This window comes from Bos mutus, chromosome X (assembly GCF_027580195.1).
Source record: "Bos mutus isolate GX-2022 chromosome X, NWIPB_WYAK_1.1, whole genome shotgun sequence".
Taxonomy (NCBI): Eukaryota; Metazoa; Chordata; class Mammalia; order Artiodactyla; family Bovidae; genus Bos; species Bos mutus.
The window spans coordinates 101,775,377-101,796,361 of record NC_091646.1 but is presented as its reverse complement, the minus strand read 5'-3'; the positions used below and the strand labels follow the sequence as shown (position 1 = coordinate 101,796,361).

At 37.4% G+C, this 20,985-nt stretch overlaps 1 long non-coding RNA gene across 1 annotated transcript in view; it reads right to left on the bottom strand.

Moving 5' to 3' along the window:
* Nucleotides 1–15,200, bottom strand: part of LOC138986423 (uncharacterized) — a 46,575-nt gene extending 31,375 nt beyond the window's left edge. Inside the window, exons 1-2 of the long non-coding RNA XR_011463272.1 lie at nucleotides 15,100–15,200; nucleotides 9,366–9,437 (exon numbers count right to left, since the gene is read on the bottom strand). This is a non-coding gene — a long non-coding RNA (uncharacterized lncRNA). The remainder of the gene's footprint in view (nucleotides 1–9,365; nucleotides 9,438–15,099) is intronic.
* Nucleotides 15,201–20,985: the final 5,785 nt, after the last annotated feature.

The following is a 20,985-nucleotide window of genomic DNA, read 5'->3' as shown; positions in this document are numbered from 1 at the left end:
CTTTAAACACTTTTCTTATGTTATAGACCTTAACACACTGTGTGAAATAAATATCTCAAATACTTCTGATCACACTGCTAATAACCTTCAACTCTTTTGCAAGTGTATTTTCAGATGTACACATTCTTATGTTTCTGTAACCAAATGTATGAAGTAAATTCATTTGTTATTTTGGCCTCAGAAATCACCTATCTTTCCAGTACCTTTGATGACTAAATCTGCAGTTTCAATACCTTTGCTGTGGTATAACTTAGCATACAACAAACACGACATATTTAAATTATAAAATTTGAATGAGTTTTGATATAAGTATATGCCTATAAAACCATCACCATAAATAAGATAATGAACATCACCTCTAAAAGTTACTTAATGTTTCTTTGTACTTCCTCCCTTCTGCCCCTCACTTCCTATGCCCTCATTGCCAGGCAAGTACTGATCTGCTTTCTGTCATTGTAGATAAGTTTGCCTTTTCCAGAATTTTTCTATAAATGGAATCAGAGTACTATTTTTGGTCTACTTCTTCTAACTCATCATAAATATTTTGAAAATCATCAACATATCTGAATGTTTACTGCTTTTTATTGTTGAGTACTATTCTATTGGGTGATACGTCCCAATTTGTTTATTCACTCACCTAGTAAAGGAGATTTGGATTATTTCCAGTCTGAGGGTGATACAGTTAAAAGCTGTTATGAACATTAATGTTTAAGTCTTTATATGTATATTTAATTTCTCTTCTAAAAGTGGAATGGTTGGATCATATGGTATGTGTATTTGTAACTTTCTATAAACCTTCTAAACAGTTTTCCTACGTGGTTGTACTGTTTTATGCTCCTATCAGCAGTCAATTCAAGTTCCAGTAGTTCCAGTCCAGAGGTAAGATGACAGAGTAGAAGGACATGAGCTCACCTCTTCTTATGCAAACACCAAAATAACAACTACCTTCTAAATAACCAGTGACAAAAATAAAACAAAATGCTAGAACCTACCAAAAATCATACCCTACATCCAAAGACAAAGAAGTCACAATGAGATGGAAGGAGGGATGCAATCGTGATAAACTTAAGTCCCATATAGGCCAGGTAAAAAGTAAAACTGTTAGTTGCTCAGTCATGCCCAACCCTTTGTGACTCCATGGACTGTAGCCCACTAGGCTCCTCTGTCCATAGAGCTCTCCAGGCAAGAATACTGGAGTGGGCTGCCATTTTCTTCTCCCTTCTCAGGGGATCCTCATGATCTAGGGATCAAACCCAGGTCTCCTGCACTGCAGGCAGATTTTTTTTTTTTTTTTAACCACTGAGCCACCTAGGGAGCCCACGTGCCTGGTAGGCAACCCACAAACTAGAAAATGATTATACCACAGAGGTTCCCCCACAGCAGTGAAAGTTCTGAACCCCACGTCAGGCTCCCCAGCCTGGGGGGGTCTGGCAATGGGAGGAGGAATACCCGGAGAATATGGCTCTGAAGGCCAATGGAGTTTCACTACAGGAATTCCACTCTTGAAGGGAGCACACAGGGTCTGGTGTGCACTGGGACCCAGAGGTGAAAGCAATAACCTCCTAAGAGACTGGGCCAGACTTATCTGCAGGTATCAGAAGGTCTCCTGTGGAGGGAGGGGATGGGTGTGGCTCATTATGTGGACTAGGACACTGGCAGAAGCAGCTCTGGGGAGTACTCACTGGCAAAAATAAATGAAATAGAGATGAAGAACAGAATAGAAAAAAGATCAATGAAACTAAAATTTAATTCTTTGAAAATATAACCAAAATTGATAAGCCTTTAGCCAGACTCATCAAGAAAAAGAGGGAGAGAGCTCAAATCAATAAAATCGGAAATGGAAAAGGAGAAGTTACAACAGACACCAGAGAAATACAAAGGATCATAAGAGACTACTACAAGCAACTATATGCCAATAAAATGGACAATTTAGAAGAAATGGACAAATTCTTAGAAAAGCACAATCTCCCAAGAATGAACCAGAAGAAATAGAAAATAGGAACAGACCAAGTATTGACATTGAAACTGTGACTTAAAACCTCCCAACAAACAAAATTTCAGGAAGAGATGGCTTCATAGATGAATTATTATTATATCAAACATTTACAGAAGAATTAACACCTGAAACTGTTTCAAAAAATTGCAGAGGAAGGAATATTCCCAAACTCATTCTACAAGGCTACCATAGCCCTGATACCCAAACCAGAAAAAGATACTACGAAAAAACAAAATTACAGGCCAATATCACTGATGAACAAAGATGCAAAAATCCTCAAAATACTAGCAAACTGAATCCAACAATATTACATTAAAAGGATCATACGCCATAATCAAGTGGGATTTATTCCAGAGATGCAAGGATTTTTCAATATCTGCAAATCAATCAGTGTGATATATAACATCAACAAATTGAAGAAAACCTTATGATTATGTCAATAGATGCAGAAAAAGCTTTCAACAAAATTCAACACCCATTTACAATAAAAACTCTCCAGAAAGTGAGCTTAGAGGGAACATACCTCAACATAATAAAGGCCACATATGACAAACTTACAGCTAGCATCATCCACAATGGTGAAAAGTTGAAAGTATTTGCTCTAAGATCAGGAACAAGACAAGGATGTCCACTCTCACCACTCTTATTCAACATAGTTTTGGAAGTCCCAACTACAGCAATCAGCAAAGAAAGGACTAAAGGGACTCTAAATTGGAAAGCAAGTAAAACTGTCACTGTTTGCAGATGATGTGATACTATACATAGAAGATCCTAAAGATGTTACCAGAAAACCACTAGGGCAACAAACGGAACCTAGTTAAACTGAAAAGCTTTTTGCACAGCAAAGAAAACCTAAAAAAGACAAAAAGACAACCCTCAGAATGGGAGAAAATATTTGCAAATTAAGCAACTGACAAAGGATTAATCTCCAAAATATACAAGCAGCTCATGCAGCTCATACCAAATGACCCAATCAAAAACTGGGCAGAAGACCTTTTAAATAGACATTTCTCCAAAGAAGATGTACAGATGGCCAAACACATAAAAACATGCTCAACATCACTAATAAAGAAATGCAAATCAAAACTACAATAAGGTATCACCTCACACCAGTCAGAATGGCCATCATCAAAAAATCTATAAACAATAAATACCAGAGAGTGTGTGGATAAAAGGGAACCATCTTGTACTGTTGGTGGGAATGTAACTTGGTGCAGCCACTGCTGCTGCTAAGTCGCTTCAGTCGTGTCCGACTCTGTGCGACCCCATAGATGGCAGCCCACAAGGCTCCCCCGTCCCTGGGATTCTCCAGGCAAGAACACTGGAGTGAGTTGCCATTTCCTTCTCCAATGCATGAAAGTGAAAAGTGAAAGTCAAGTCGCTCAGTCGTATCCGACTCTTAGCGACCCCATGGACTGCAGCCCACCAGGCTTCTCCATCCATAGGATTTTCCAGGCAAAAGTACTGGAGTGGGGTGCCATTGCCTTCTCCGGGTGCAGCCACTATGGAAATAAAAAATAAAAATAGAACTACCATATGATCTAGAAATACCACCAGGGGCATATACCCTGAGAAAACCAGAATTCAAAAAGACACATGTACTCCAATGTTCATTGAAGCACTATTTACAGTAGCAAGGACATGGAAGCAACCTCAATGTCCATCAACAGATGAGTGGATAAAGAAGATGTGGACACACACACACATATACATACACATGCACAAGGGAATATTACTCACCCATAACAAGGAAGGTAAATAATGATGTGGATGGACCTAGCATCTGTCATATAGAGTGAAGTCAGAAAGAGAAAAATATCATATATTAATGCATATATATGAAATCTAAAAAAATAGTGCAGATGAACCTATGTAAGGAGGAATAAATGTAGACATACAGAGTTTACATGTGGGCACACAAGGGGAAGGGAGGGTGGGACAAACTGGGAGATTAGCATTAACATATATACACTACTGTATATAAAACAGATCACTAGTGTATAGCACAGGGAGTTCTGTGCTGTATAGTTGCAATAAAGCACAGGGAGCTCAACTTGGTCCTGTGATGACCTAGAGGAATGGGATGTGGGGGGAGGTGTGGGAGGGAGGCTCAAGAGAGGGATTTAGGTATACATATAGCTGATTCACTTTGTTGTACAACAGAAACTAATACTGTAAGTATATTCCAATAATAAAATATACGTCTTGAAAAGCTCAAATGCATTCTGATTCATACTAACTTCTTTGTTTTGTGACACTGACATTTTGTCTTATAATATTATGTGTGCTAATCTCCTGTGCTAATCTCCTGAGACTTACTGCTTTAATAAATTGCCAACCAACTGGGAAAAAAGAGAACTACTATAGTTCATCAATGAATTCAGTAAAGCTGCAGGATACAAAATTAATACAAAGAAATCTGTTGCATTTCCATACACTAACAATGAAACATGAGAAAGAGAAATTAAAGAAACAATCCCATTTACCACTGCATCAAAAAGAATAAACTACCTAGAAATAAACCTACTTAATGAGGCAAAGACCTGGACTCCCAAAACACAAATAGCACAATACTCATATCAGATAAAATAGACTTTAAAACAAAGGCTGTGAAAAGAGACAAAGAAGGACAATACATAATGATCAAAGGATCAATTCAAGAAGAAGATATAACAATTATAAATATATGTGCACCCAACATAGGAGCATCACAATATGTAAGACAAATGCTAAGAAGTATGAAAGGGGAAATTAACAATAACACAATAATAGTGGGAGACTTTAATACCCCACTTACATCTATGGATAGAAAAACTAAACAGAAAATTAACAAGTAAACACAAACTTTAAATGATACAATAGACCAGTTAGACCTAATTGATATCTATAGGACATTTCACCCCAAGACAATGAATTTCACCTTTTTTCTCAAGTGTGCATGGAACCTTCTCCAGGATAGATCACATCCTGGGCCATAAATCTAGCCTTGGTAAATTCAAAAAAAATTGAAATCATTCCAAGCATCTTTTCTGACCACAATACAGTAAGATTAGATGTCAATTACAGGAGAAAAACTATTAAAAAATTCCAACATATGGAGGCTGAACAACACGCTTCTGAATAACCAATAAATCACAGAAGAAATCAAAAAAGAAATCAAAATATGCACATAAATGAATGAAAATGAAAACACAACAACCCAAAACCTATGGGACACTGTAAAAGCAGTGCTAAGGGGTAGGTTCATAGCAATACAGGCTTACCTCAAGAAACAAGAAAAAAGTCAAATAAATAACCTAACTCTACACCTAAAGCAACTAGAAAAGGAAGAAATGAAGAACCCCAGGGTTAGTAGAAGGAAAGAAATCTTAAAAATTAGAGCAGAAATAAATGCAAAAGAAACAAAAGAGACCATAGCAAAAATCAACAAAGCCAAAAGCTGGTTCTTTGAGAAGATAAATAAAATTGGCAAACCATTAGCCAGACTCATCAAGAAACAAAAGGAGAAAAATCAAATCACAAAATTAGAAATGAAAATGGAGAGATCACAACAGACAACACAGAGATACAAAGGATCATAAGAGACTACTATCAGCAACTATATGCCAATAAAATGAAATCTTGGAATAAATGGACAAATTCTTAGAAATGTACAACTTTCCAGAACTGAACCAGGAAGAAATAGAAAATCTTAACAGACCCATCACAAGCACGGAAATTGAAACTGTAATCAGAAATCTTCCAGCAAACAAAAGTCCAGGACCAGATGGCTTCACAGCTGATTCTACCAAAAATGTAGAGAAGAGCTAACACCTATCCTACTCAAACTCTTCCAGAAAAGTGCAGAGGAAGTAAACTTCCAAACTCATTCTATGAGGCCACCATCACCCTAATCCCAAAACCAGACAAAGATGTCACAAAAAAAGAAAACTACAGGCCAATATCACTGATGAACATAGATGCAAAAGTCCTTAACAAAATTCTAGCAAACAGAATCCAACAACATATTAGAAAGATCATACATCATGACCAAGTGGGCTTTACCCCAGGGATGCAAGGATTCTTCAATATCCACAAATCAATCAACATAATATACCACATTAACAAATTGAAAAATAAAAACCATATGATTATCTCAATAGATGCAGAGAAAGCCTTTGACAAAATTCAACATCCATTTATGATAAAAACCCTCCAGAAAGCAGGACTAGAAAGAACATACCTCAACATAATAAAAGCTATATATGACAAACCCACAACAAACATTATCCTCAGTGGTGAAAAATTGAAAGCATTTCCCCTAAAGTCAGGAACAATACAAGGGTGCCCACTCTTACCACTACTATTCAACATAGTTTTGGAAGTTTTAGCCACAGCAATCAGAGCAGAAAAAGAAATAAAAGGAATCCAGATTGGAAAAGAAGAAGTAAAACTCTCACTGTTTGCAGATGACATGGTCCTCTACATAGAAAACCCTAAAGACTCCACCAGAAAATTACTAGAGCTAATCAATGAATATAGTAAGGTTGCAGGATATAAAATCAACACACAAAAATCCCTTGCATTCCTATACACTAACAATGAGAAAACAGAAAGAGAAATTAAGGAAGAAATTCCATTCACCATTGAAATGAAAAGAATAAAAATAGGAATATATAACTACCTAAAAAAACTAAAGACCTATATATAGAAAACTATAAAACACTGATGAAAGAAATCAAAGAGGACACAAATAGATGGAGAAATATACCATGTTCACACATAAGAAGAATCAATATAGTGAATGAGTATGCTACCCAAAGCAATCTATAGATTCAATGCAATCCCTATCAAGCTACCAACAGTATTTTTCACAGAACTAGAACAAATAATTTCACAATTTGTGTGGAAATACAAAAAAAAAACCTCGAATAGCCAAAGCAATCTTGAGAAAGAAGAATGGATAAGAAAGCAGTGGTACATATACACAATGGAATATTACTCACCCATTAAAAAAGAATACATTTGAATCAATTTTAATGACTTGGATGAAACTTGAGCCTATTATACAGAGTGAAGTAAGCCAGAAAGAAAAACACCAATACAGTATACTAACGCATATATATGGAATTTAGAAAGATGGTAACGATAACTCTGTATGCGAAACAGCAAAAGAGACACAGATGTATAGAACAGTCTTTTGGACTCTGTGGGAGAAGGCGAGGGTGGGATGATTTGGGAGAATGGCATTGAAACATGTATATTATCATATGTGAAATGAATCGCCAGTCCAGGTTTGATGCATGATACAGGGTGCTTGGGGCTGGTGCACTGGGATCACCCAGAGGGATGAGATGGGGAGGGAGGTGGGAGGGGGGTTCAGGATGGAGAACACATGTACACCCATGGTGGATTCATGTCAATGTATGGCAAAACCAATACAATATTGTAAAGTAATTAGCCTCCAATTAAAATAAATAAATTTATATTTAAAAAATAAATAAAAGTTAAGGAAAAAAAAAAAGAATTACAACATCTTATTTTGAAATTTTATAGTTGTGCCTAGAAATCTAGGTGTTTTGGAAGAGCGTTTTGATGGCACTCATATTTCTAATTGAAAAAACTTATATTGTCCTGAAAAGGAGAGAAGTTGAAAGAACATGATTGTGTAGCATCTCAATCCAATGAAATACTTTAAAAACACCATCTATACCACAAGCTGCAACTGAACAATGAAGATTCTATGTGCTGAAACAAAGACCCGGCAGAGTCAAATAAATTTTTTTTTAAATGAATGTGCAAAAAAAAAAAAAAAAAAGCAACTTATTTGTTAAGTTTTGCCCTGGGACAGTATTTGTTCACAAAAGTTACTCAGTATGGGAGAAAAAATAAAATATTTGGAATTATATATTAACACCTTTCAATATGAAAAATAGGCCTAAGAATGTCTGCCATTTAGTAGGATTGTGCAGTTTACCAGGTACCTTGGCACCTGTACAGATACACTTTTCTCAATTAAAATGATTAAAGTCTAGAGTAAAGAGACATTAGAAGATGTCAACAACTTAGTTTGTCAGTCATCAAATGCAATTTTGAGGAAGGTGCAAGTTTTTTTTTGTTTTGGAAATTTTTTTTTGGTTTGTTTGTTTTGACTGCACCCTGCAGCATGTGGGGTCTCAGTTTCCCGACCAGGGATTGAACCCACAGCCCCTGCAATGAAAGTGTGAAATCTTAATCGCTGGACCACGAGGGAAGTCCCACGAATTATTTTTTAATAGAAAGGAAGATACATTGGAAAAATATATTCTTTAGAGAAATACAAGTGATACAGTATTAAAAACATATATAGTTAAAACCTGACAGAAGTATATGGACACGTAACCAGAATACTTATCACCATTAAGTTTTATATTCAGAATATGAATACAGAAATTGTTTAAAAGGGTGTAACATACATGATTTTTCAGAAATTATTTTGGAAAATAACTTTTGAATAAAACTATTTTTAGGTTCATAAACACTAATCAAATATTTTTAAACGTATATATTTTACTATTTTAGTATGCCCTTTGATTTTATCATCTTCCTAGTTTGGACAATAAATCATATGGCCACCCTGCTCGTAAACATCTCCACCTGTGAGTGATGAATGCTCTACTATTATCTCAGTCACTATCCTTTAATGATATCCTCTAACATTTCAATTAATAAGGTAAGTCACCAAATACATACTTTATATATAAAACTGTAGAAGATAAAAATTTATTTAATAAATAGAATGCATAATAACTATAGTTTTTCTTTCTACAACTAGTCATGTGCTTGCATACAGTATTTATAAATTCCTGCTTCTGTTACACATTTTATATTCCCTTTACTTTCAGATAAAACCTCAACTGGTCACAGTACTTCTCCTGGTGGGATGACTCAAAACTTCATTTTTCAAGTTTCTGAGCCTAGTGGTCCACCATTTTACCATTAGAATGACAACAGGTGCCCTTCTGGCTTTAATTTTATCAGGAAGATTACTGTCACAGCATCAGTGAAGGACTCAGTACCTGGTCCTGAAACTAATCCTCACCCAACTCCTAGAAGTGGATTTCCAGTCCTATTCAATCTCTGGCCCTTTCCTCCATCTTGGGTGGTCTCTTAGCCTCGTCTCTACCCAGTTTCTAGCTCCTTCCACTTCACTGTATTTCTGTGCCAGTGTTTTTCTAGCCAGCGTCATGTTTAAAGCTTCTTGGATTATGGAAGTTAACAGCAATTTTAGTTCTTTAGAATAATTTTTTTTAATACTTATAGTTCCTTTTTTATTGATTTACAGTCTCCAGTCAAAGTATTGATTCCCAAAGTAACTTAGGTTAGGTTAGTTCTTGTCTTCCCTACTCACCTCAGTGCAGATATTTTATTCATTTGTAGAATAAATTGACATGCCCAACACATTTATTTTCCTCGATGAACGCTGAAAAAAGTATGTTAAATTTTAAGTTAAAGGTAGGTATATTATCAAATTGATTAATATTTAGTTTTTAAAAGGTGCTTTTATGCCATAATATAATTTACTACTTGATTTTTGCCTTATATGAATTACCAGGGAAAATCATTTAAATTCTTTATTCATTTATATCTAACTCATCAAAAAGCTGTATTTTTAAATCTGTAACCAAGAGAATTGCATCTTAAAATAAAGTCCAATCTTGTAAGATATGTTTTTTTTAATGAAAATTCATCACACTGTAATGACTTTTTACGAAATAACAAAAAGCTATCGTTCCTAATTTAAACTGCAGTTGGAAGGAGTTTTCAGTATCTTTCTTAATTGACCCAATGAAAAGGAAGAAAACCCATCATTATCTATCTTCCTCTTGCTCTACACATGATAAGCAACATTTCAAGAAAAGACTAAAACGTTTTTTTGGGAAATTATTAGTTTTCTCTTTGCCTTACAGTGCATTCTTTTAAAATTTTTTTTCTTTTCATTTCTAAAGGAACAACAAAATAAAACCTACAATACCTTCAGAAGCAAACAACAAAAGACTGAAGTTGAAAGAACAATCTGTTCTTCGGTTATGTGTTTGCTAGCTCTATCTTGTCACTGTAACAATCTATTGAATTTATTTAGTGCTTTGTGGTTTGTTAAGTACTTTCACAATGTGTAATTGTACATTTGATCCTTAAATAACTCTGAGGTATCTACTGTGGGTAATTTTTCCTGAAACAGAGATGTACTAGCTTACACATATTTTTTCCATCTCTCTTCAAGACCAATGATAAATACAGCTAAGATTATTCACTAGGTCCCAAAATTGACCCAGAGAGGTATTAAACCCATAAATTCAATTTAATCTCATTAAAGCCACTGTTGACTACTAATTTGTTCAATGTTGTTCTTTCAAAATGTTATAAAAACACCATTGAGCTGAACGCCTAATTTAACAACCAACATCTCACAGAATTCAGTTACTCTGATTAAAATGCTTTAAAGTAAATCAAAGAATTTTGCCATATTTATGCTATAATCCTCAACAGAAAAATAAAGAAGTACCCAAAAACATGATATTTGTCTACTGGTAATTTTGGTGCTGCCTAGGACCATTTTCGCACATGACATTTTCAGTCAGACATGACTGAAGCGACTTAGCAGCAGTAGCAGCAGCAGGACCATTTTGGAACCCTTAATGTTGTATAGTTATATTGTATTTTGTAGGATTTGTCAGGTTTAACACACTACCTGTTTCCTTTCTTTAAAATACATCATCAGTTATTCTAGCTTTTTCCTGTCATGTGCAACGTAAGAGACTCAGCCAAAATAAAGTATTTAACAAAAGCATAGACAAATATATTTTGCATGCTTCTATTTGTATTGGGCTACCCTGATAGCTCAGTTGGTAAAGAATCTGCCTGCAATGCAGGAGACCCTCGTTTGATTCCTGGATCAGGAAGATCCGCTGGAAAAGGGATAGGCTACCGACTCCAGTATTCTTGGGCTTCCTTTGTGGCTCAGCTGGTAAAGAATCTGCCCGCATTGCAGGAGACCTGGGTTTGATCCCTGAGTTGGGAAAATCGCCTGGAGAAGGGAAAGGCTACCCATTCCAATATTCTGGCCTGGAGAATTCCATGGACTGTATAGTCCATGGGGTTGCAAAGAATGACTTTCACTTCATAGACAAATAGATTTTGCATGCTTCTATTTTTATAGTGTTCATATCTATATGTATATATTAAGCTGATATGTTAAATTATTATTTTTGTAGATCAAAGTGAATAGCAATAGTTTCACATGGTATACACTAATATATATCTAAATATATGTAGACAAACACACAATTTGGAAACTTATACATTGAGAAGTTGATAATGGTTATCACCTTTGGAAAGATTAGATGACAGTGATTTTTGGTTTTCTTTTATACGTCTGTATATTTTATTATTGAGGAATGAGAAGGCATGATTTGTAATATGGACAAAAATACCAGACAACACTATACAACAACAAAATGGGTGATTATATTTAAAAGAGTGACCTGAGGTATATGTTTTTAAACTTCCCACCTGAATTGATGGAACCAACAATTTATGACCTTTTACTTGATTGACAGTTGCTATCTCAAATAACGTATCCAAAGCTAAACTCATTTTCCCCAACTTTGGCCCCTATCCCTACAAAATGGTTTTCCCTTTCTCAGTTAAGTTCAGTTGCTCAGTCGTGTCCAATTCTTTACTATCCCATGGGCTACAGCACGCCAGGCTTCCCTGTCCATTCAAATTCCCAGAGCATGTTTAAACTCATGTCCATCAAGTCAGTAATGCCATCCAACCATCTCATCCTTTGTTGTCCCCTTCTCCTCCTGCCTTCAATCTTTCCCAGTATCAGGGCCTTTTCCAATGAGTCAGCTCTTCGTATCAGGTGGCCAAAGTATTGGAGTTTCAGCTTCAATATCAGTCCTTCCAATGAACACCCAGGACTGATCTCCTTTAGGACGGACTGGTTGGATCTCCTTGCAGTCCAAGGGACTCTCAAGAGTCTTCTCCAACACCACAGTTCAAAGGCATCAATTCTCTGGTGCTCAGCTTTCTTTATAGTCCAACTCTCACATCCATACATGACTACTGGAAAAACCATAGCTTTGACTAGATGGATCTTTGTTGGCAAAGTAATATCTCTGCTTTTTAATATGCTGTCTAGGTTGCTCACAGCTTTTCTTCCAAGGAGCAAGTGTCTTTTAATTTCATGGCTTCAGTCACCATGTGCAGTGCTTTTGGAGCCCCCCCAAAATAAAAGTCTGTCACTGTTTCCATTGTTTCCCCATCTATTTGCCATGAAGTGATGGGACCAGATGCCAAGATCTTAGTTTTCTGAATGTTGAGTTTTAAGCCAGCTTTTTCACTCTCCTCTTTCACTTTCATCAAGAGGCTCTTTAGTTGTTCTTCACTTTCTGCCATAAGGCTGATGTCTTCTGCATATCTGAGTTTATTGATATTTCTCCTGGCAATGTTGATTCCAGCTTGTGCTTCATCCAGTCCATCATTTCTAATGATGTACTCTGCATATAAGTTAAATAAGCAGGGTGACAATATACAGCCTTGACGTACTCCTTTCCTGACTTGGAACCAGTCTGTTGTTCCATGTCCAGTTCTAACTGTTGTTTCTTGACTTGCATACAGATTTCTCAGGAGGCAGGTAAGGTGGTCTGGTAGTCCCATCTCTTGAAGAATTTTCCACAGTTTGTTGTGATCTGCACAGTCAAAGGCTTTGGCATAGTCAATAAAGCAGAAATAGATGTTTTTTTCTGGAACTGTCTTGCTTTTTTGATGATCAAATGGATGTTGGCAATTTGATCTCTGGTTCCTCTGCCTTTTCTAAAACCAGCTTGAACGTCTGGAAGTTCACGGTTAACATACGGTTGAAGCCTCTCTTGGAGAATTTTGAGTATTACTTTGCTAGTGTGTGAGATGAGTGCAATTGTGCAGTAGTTGGAATATTTTTTGGCATTGCCTTTCTTTGAGATTGGAATGAAAACTGATCTTTTCCAGTCCTGTGGCCACTGCTGAGTTTTCCAAACTTGCTGCCATATTGAGTGCAGCACTTTCACAGCATCATCTTTTAGGATTTGAAATAGCTCAACTGAAATTCCATCACCTCCACTAGCTTTGTTCTTAGTGATGTTTCCTACAGCCCACTTGACTTCACATTCCGGGATGTCTGGCTTTAGGTGAGTGATCACATCATTGTGGTTATCTGGGTCATGAAGATCTTTTTTGTATAGTTCTTCTGTGTATTCTTGCCACCTGTTCTTAATATCTTTTGCTTCTGTTAGGTTCATACTGTTTATGTCCTTTATTATGCCCATCTTTGCATGAAAAGGTCCCTTGGTATCTCTAATTTTCTTAAAGAGATCTCTAATCTTTCCCATTCTGTTGTTTTCCTCTATTTCCTTGCACTGATCACTGAGGAAGGCTTTCTTATTTCTCCTTGCTATTCTTTGGAACTTTGCATTCAAACGGGTATATCTTTTCTTTTCTCTTTTGCCTTTTGCTTCTCTTCTTTTCTCAGGTATTTGTAAGGCCTCCTCAGATAACCATTTTGCCTTTTTGCATTTATTTTTCTTGGGGATGGTCTTGATCACTGCCTGCTGTACAATGTCACAAACCTCTGTCCATAGTTCTTCAGGCACTCTGTCTACCAAATCTAATCCCTTGAATCTATTTGTCACTTCTACTGTATAATGATAAGGGATTTGATTTAGGTCATACCAGAATGGTCTAGTGGTTTCCCCTACTTTCTTCAATTTAAGCATGAATTTTGCAATAAGAAGTTAATTACCTGAGCCACAGTCAGCTCCCAGTCTTGTTTTTGCTGACTCTATAGAGCTTCTCCATCTTTGGCTGCAAAGAATATAATCAATCTGATTTCAGTATTGACCATCTGGTGACATCCATGTGTAGAGTCTTCTCTTGTATTGTTCGAAGAGGGTGTTTGCTATCTCCCTGTCTCAGTGAAAGGCAATTCAGTTTTTAGTTCCTTCGGGCCTAAAATTTTTGAGTTGCTGTTAGACTCCTTCCTTTCTCTCATTCTCCACATTCAGCGTGAAAAGAAATACCACTACTCCCACCCCAATCACTCATGACATACTCACGACAACATCAAATCTCATCAGGTTTATTGCAGATTGTCTCCTAAAGGGTTTTCTTGCTTCAGTTGCTGGTAATCAGGGTGGTCTTTCTAAAATATCGCCACAGTGTCAGTCACCTCTCTTCTTAAAACCTCTTAAGGACTTCTCATTTCATTTGAAGTACAATGTAAATGGTCCCTGGCAACCCATTCCCTGGCTACCTCTGAGTTTATCCTCTTCCATCCAGCACCTTTCTCATCACCACCACCCTGCCCAGTTATACCAGTCTCCTTTTTTTACCCCAGGTTACTTGGTTTGCTCTAATAGAACACTTCATCCTCATATAGCAACATCAATCACTTCATTCATGTCTTTGTTTAAATGTCAGTACATCAGAGGACCTCCTTACCATCATAATTAAAATAGCTAGACAGACAAATAAGTAGATACACATACAGAAAGCTGTAGCTATGGCTATAGATACAGATATAATGGTAGGTCTTCGATCACACATAACCATTATTATATTATGAATTCTATAAGTGAAGTCTCCAGGTTTTGTATTTGTTGACTATTGTTACATTTTTGTTTAAAATAGCTCTTGACATATAACAGCCTAAAAAAGTTGACTGAATGAATTAGTACAAGCATTATATAGGTACATAGAGTTGGAGGGAGTGTCGGTTGAAAAGAACAGAACCATCACAAACCACCACTGGTTGGTTTTCCCATTCAATTCACTTAGTATTACAGGAACAATTATTAAATACCTGAACTTTACCTTAGAAGCTAGAATGATAATTAGCTGCTGTGAATCCTTTCTGTGTCTCTGAATTTGAATCATCAAGTTGAGAAATGATCAGCAGCCAAGTTGTAACAGTGGCAAAAAATTAAAATGAGGAGAATAGGTTGAGGTGATTGAGAAATGATTTGTAGAACCTTGAAATTGATCAGGTGTGGATATAAAAGGGAAAAGGACTGGAAAATGGGGCAATAAAGATAAAATCCCACCTTTATCTTCATCCAGGAGCTCCTACTTCTTCACCAAAAGACTTCTTAGGCATCAAAACCTACAATTCTCCTGACAAATAGCATTACCTGGAAGAAATAACACCACCAATGTAAAACCACAATGGCAAGTGTGGTGACTGAAATTACCGTAACACAAGATAGTGAAAAGGAAAAAAAAAAAAAAAAAAAAACACTTTAAACCAAATTCTGTAAGATAAGGCAGTATCCCAAGAATGAATATGATGACATTAAAAATCCTAACTTCCCCCTTGATGGTGAGGCACTGGTCCCCCAGATACTGACATCCCAGGACTTCCCTCCTGCCCCACATGGTTAGGGAGTTGGAACAGCCTCAGTAGACCTATCATGTGACCTAGTCAAACCACCCGAGGCACAGATCTGAGTTCGGAACAGAGAGGTGCTTCCTGCAGGCACTGCCGTCCGCCTCCCCAGGCCTGGAGGTGGCCTGCCCTGGTGCCTGTGGGCCACTGGGGCAAAGCTGCAGAGCCTGGTGGCGGGTGAACTTCTTCCCCTAGAAGGTGGGGCTCAAGGCCAAGTAGAAGCATCCGTGTGTTCCACCATCCATGGTCAGGAGGCTTCCACCGTAGCCGCCCTCCAGGCACTGAGGTGAGACTGTGCAGGCGGGCAGCCGGCCTTTGGGAAGCACTGAATTTCCCCAGTGTGGTGACACGAAAGGAAAAGGTGCAGTACAAGTGTGCAGAGAAAGCACCGGTGCCTGTATGGGCTCCATGGGTGGATGGTACACAGCCAGAGTCAGGACAGCTCTCTGGACAGTACAGCTGTCCCTGCTTCTGTGGTGTGGCTTTCAGTTGTCCACCAGATATGGCCCTGGGTGTCATGGGTACTGTGATGGGGAGCATCTGGGAGAGCCCGGGGCCATGTGGGCTCTGAGCCTGACTTGGGTGTGAACCCTGGGTTCTTCCTCCTGTGGCTCCACCACTCTGAAAAGGGGCCATTAGATAAATATGAAGGGCTTCCCAGGTGGCACTAGTGGTGAAGAGACATGAGATGTGGGTTTGATCCCTGGGTCGGGAAGGTCCCCTGAAGAAGGAAATGGGCAGCCCACTCCAGTATCCTTGCCTAAAGAATCCCATGGACAGAGGAGCCTGGCGGGCTATGGTCCGAGGGGTTGCAAAGAGTCGGACACGAATGAAGCCAACTTAGCAGCAGCAGAGCACTTTTTCAGCTTGGAGACTTTGTTCAAACAAGCATTGCCACTTTTCAGCTGGCATTTCCTGCTTTTCAGATCTACTAAGATAATTAGTCGTTTTTGTGCCAATAGACCTACATGCTGTGAACTGCAATAAAACATTGATGGAGCCCTGTGGACTTGAACTAGTCTGCTTAACAAATTCAAAGGCAATGATTTAAGATTTAAATTACTAATTAATAATTTAACCCAAGTCTTCTTGTATCACTAAATAATATATTCATATACAACATAGTGAGGGAGTTGCATAGACCAATGGTTCCCAAACTTTATCATTCATCAGAATTGCCTGGGGGTTAAAACACAGATTACAGGGACCCTGATCCAAGGGATTCTGACTCAGTAGATCTGGAATGGGGCTTGATAATTTGCATTTCTAACAAGTTCCTCAAGGACAGTGATGCTGCTGATCTGAGGACCACAATTTGAGAACCACTGTCATAGAGTAATAGTTCTCTTTTCCCAGAGAAAGTGTTCTTTAAAATATTAAATTTTAAATCCAGCTGTACAGTAATAGCTATGAGAGTGGGATATTCCTTCATCCTTGTCATTGCCAGGAGAGCAATTTCACACTCTCCTGAATCTCTAAGAGATGTAATCCTTGGATGAAGTGTTAATTAACCAAATCACCAATGAGACAGAGAAAACAGAGAAAGGAGAAACAAAGAAATGCAGTTTCCAGGTCTCTGTCCTAGAAATGTAGTGCTGACTTTTATGAAAGGAATATTTTTAGACACCCAGAAAATCTCTTAATTCTCCACATCTCTTGTCAGTAGCTAAAATGATCTGGTCAGGCTTGATGGTTTAGCCTTAGGGAGTCAGGCTAAGGGGATAGAAAAACTATCTGCAGGCAATTTCTCCAAATGTTTATGTAAATCATAGGCTTCTTTCCCTCATACTTAAATACAATTTCAAATTTAACATGTTTTCTAATACTGGCAATTAAAATACATATGTGTGTGTGTGTATATATATATATATATATATATATATATTTTTTAAAAGAAGCAAATCTCGAAATCTGTGACATCTTCCTGTAATTCACCAGTTCATTTTATAACATGAAATTTTTGTGCCAGAAATAAGTTTGTCCCACCCTAAGTGCTTTAGAATGCACTAATATTTTTTATGCCAACCTATTAAAGATTTTCCACTAAAACAGTTCTTGTTATATATTTGTGAACACCATATCTGCAAATGAAACATAAAAGCCTAAAAAAGTTCTCTTCACCAAAGAAATTTCTGATGATAAAACATTTGTGAGTCTGCAGCAATACCAATAATAGTGCCTGGCACATAGTAGGCATTTTATAACTCTGCTCAGTGATAGATGACATGGTTCAAATGAACTGATAATATATTAACTACTACTGATCTTATTCTCACATATTTGGCTTCCCAGAAGGACTGAGTGAATTAAGACAAAGTTTGATTATGGAAAATGGCATGAAATATTCAGTGATGACTAGTGGTGCATAACAAGAGTATGAATTTCAGAGGTCCAGGTGATATATATGGAAATAGAATATGAGATTAGTCATCATGAAAACACACTGATCAACATCCTTGATAATATTTTTCTGAGATATAGTTCTGTACTTCTAATTTACCAGATTAGAATCTGTTAGAATGCAACTTTATAATGATCAGGGAACAGTTTTCTCTACTATCCTTGAACTTCTCCTGTCCCTTTCAGAATTTTTCCCTTAGTAACTGCAGAGGAAGAAAAAGTTTTTCCTGTCTTAGGGTCCCTGATTGGCCCTGAAAATTAAACTGACAAAGACAGATTAGCAGGAGAAAAGCATACAAGTTTTATTGAATGAAGACTGAAAGAAATGACCCAGAGCAGGAAGCTTTTACATCTTTTAGATAAACAGCAAATTTGTGAAGAACTGAAAAGACAAAGGGATTTGGGCTAGAGATAGTAAATGGTAAAGAAGTAACTAGGAACACAAGAGATTGTCTAACAACATTTCTTTATACAGATATCTGGGCCCTCTAATTCCCTGTCTCTGGTGATAAGAATGTCTTCCTTCCCTCTGGTACAGGTACAGACCGTACCTTTCACAAAGGAGTTTTATGACCTGTTTCAGGGAAGAAGGGCAAGAGATGTGAGGTCACAGTGATGCTCCCACTTCTGCCATTTTCTTAAACCCCTTCAGCTTAACATATTTAATATGCCAAGGTACCATATTTTGGATAGCACGTCCTAACACCATCACAATATTTCATCATCATTTCACCTTTGTGGGTGGACCAGGGGGTACTGTACACTGAAGCCAAACTTCATATACCTTCTTAGAATTATGACTAGGGAAAGGAGAAGAGAAAAAGATGGAGAGTACTCTAAGCAGTTCTGTGCTTCTACTAAGGGACCATTAGAGCTGTTGTAAAGGTACTATTATTATTTTTAATCATTGTTATTGGAGTATAGTTGATTTACAATGTTGTGTTAGTTTCTGCTGTACACCAAAGTGAATCAGTTATACATATACATATGTCCCCTCTTTTTTAGATTCTTTTCCCATGTAGGTTATTACAGAGTATTGAGTAGAATTCCCTGTGCTATATAGTAGGTCCTTAACAGTTATTAGTAGAATTCCCTGTGCTATACAGTAGGTCCTTATTATGTCATTACAGAGTGTTGAGTGGATTCCCTGTACTATACATAGGTCCTTATTAATTTGCTATCATATATAGTAGTGTGTATATATCAATCCCAATCTCCCAATTTATCCCTCCCTTTCATACTCGGATGTAAACGGTCTCGTGGCTTACCGGTCATACATGACACACTAAAGAGTCAAATATCTTTCTGTGTAAATCTGAGCAGAGGCTTTGAGTCAATAACCTTGAAAAGAAAACTGGGAAAAGGGATGCAAAAATCTAAAAGAGGGAGCAGTTGTAAAACCACAGACATAGTGTGAATTTTGGCAGACATAAGACATAAGGCATTCTGGGATATAATTAACTCAGAGGAAATGCTGAAAATGATGAATTGAACTAGTCTTTCCTTAAAGGAGGACAGAATGTTCTAGGGAATATCATGAGCAACACTCATGTGTCCTCCTTCCTCTTCCCTGAGTCTATCATATATCTCCCCGATAAAAAGGTATTTAAAACAAAGCTTAGGAGTATTTCAGTCCTTCTCTCACTCTGCTGTACAAAAGGTGCTTTTTTATGTTTCTGCTTCGCAAACCAAATTGTAAGGATGCGAGTTTATCTCCTTTTTGTTTCTGTCTTAATGCCTAGCAATGCATTTTATGCATAGCTTGCACTCCATAAAAGCTGGTTAGATTATTAGAATAATTATGTTTAGGTTCAGATTGCCCAAGATATCCTTGCTCAATAAGCATTTATTTAGCATTCATGATATGCCAGGTACAGAGGCAGTAAATTCACAATTCAGAAGTAGAGAAGTTCACATTAAAAAGAAGCAATAAATAAACCAATATGATAATACAGGCACAAGTAAAAGTATTCAGTATTGGGAAAAGGAATTAGAAAAAGAAAGATTATCCTTAAATATCAGTGGTTAAATAGACTAAAAAGGTAGAAGCACTTTTTTTTTTCAGTTACCAAGGACTCTACAAATCCCATTTTAACATGACTTCAGGAGGCAGGACACTTACTGGACAGTGTTCCCTTAGGTGAGACCATTGATTCAATTCAGAAACAAATAACTATGGAGGTTTCTATATACATGCCATTTTGCTTCATTGGTACCACCTTGGTATGCAATGAATTTTGCTTGTAAGGTCCTTTGGTTCTCTCTATACTCCAGGAAATACAGTTTAACAAGAAATAATTTCCGGTTTGATCAGTTTATAAGGTTTTTTCCCCCCATTTTTATTAATACAACTATCTTTGGACAAAGTCCACAGAGTAAACTATGTACCCAGCTGTATTCATGTTTCGTGGAACTCTTTAAAAATATAAGGTCAGGTCAGTTCAGTTGCTCAGTCATATCTGCCTCTTTGTGAACCCACGGACTGCAACATGCCAGGCTTCCCTGTCCGTTACCAATTCTCGGAGCTTGCTCAAACTCATGTCCATCGAGTCGGTGATGCCATCCAATTATCTCATCCTCTGTCATCCCTTTCTCCTCCTGCCTTCAATCTTTTCCAGTATCACAGTCTTTTCCAATGAGTTAGCTCTTCAGGTAGCCAATGCATTGGAGTTTCAGCTTTAGCATCATCAGTCCTTCCAATGAATATTCAGGACTGATTTCCTTTAGGATGGACTGGTTGGATCTCCTTGCAGTCCAAGGGACTCTCAAGAGTCTTCTCCAACACCACAGTTCAAAAGCATCAATTCTTTGCTGCTCAGCTTTCTTTATGGTCCAAAACTCACATCCAAACATGACTACTGGAAAAACAATAGCTTTGACTAGATGGACCTCTGTCGGCAAAGTAGTGTCTTTGCTTTTTAATATGCTGTCTAGGTTGGTCATAACATTTCTTCCAAGGAGAGAGCATCTTTTAATTTCATGGCTGCAGTTATCATCTTCAGTTATTGTGGAGCCCCCCCAAAATAAAGTCTGTCACTCTTTCTGTTGTTTTCCCGTCTATTTGCCATGAAGTGATGGGACTGGATGCCATGATCTTCATTTTTTTGAATGTTGAGTTTTAAGCCAGCTTTTTCACTCTCCTCTT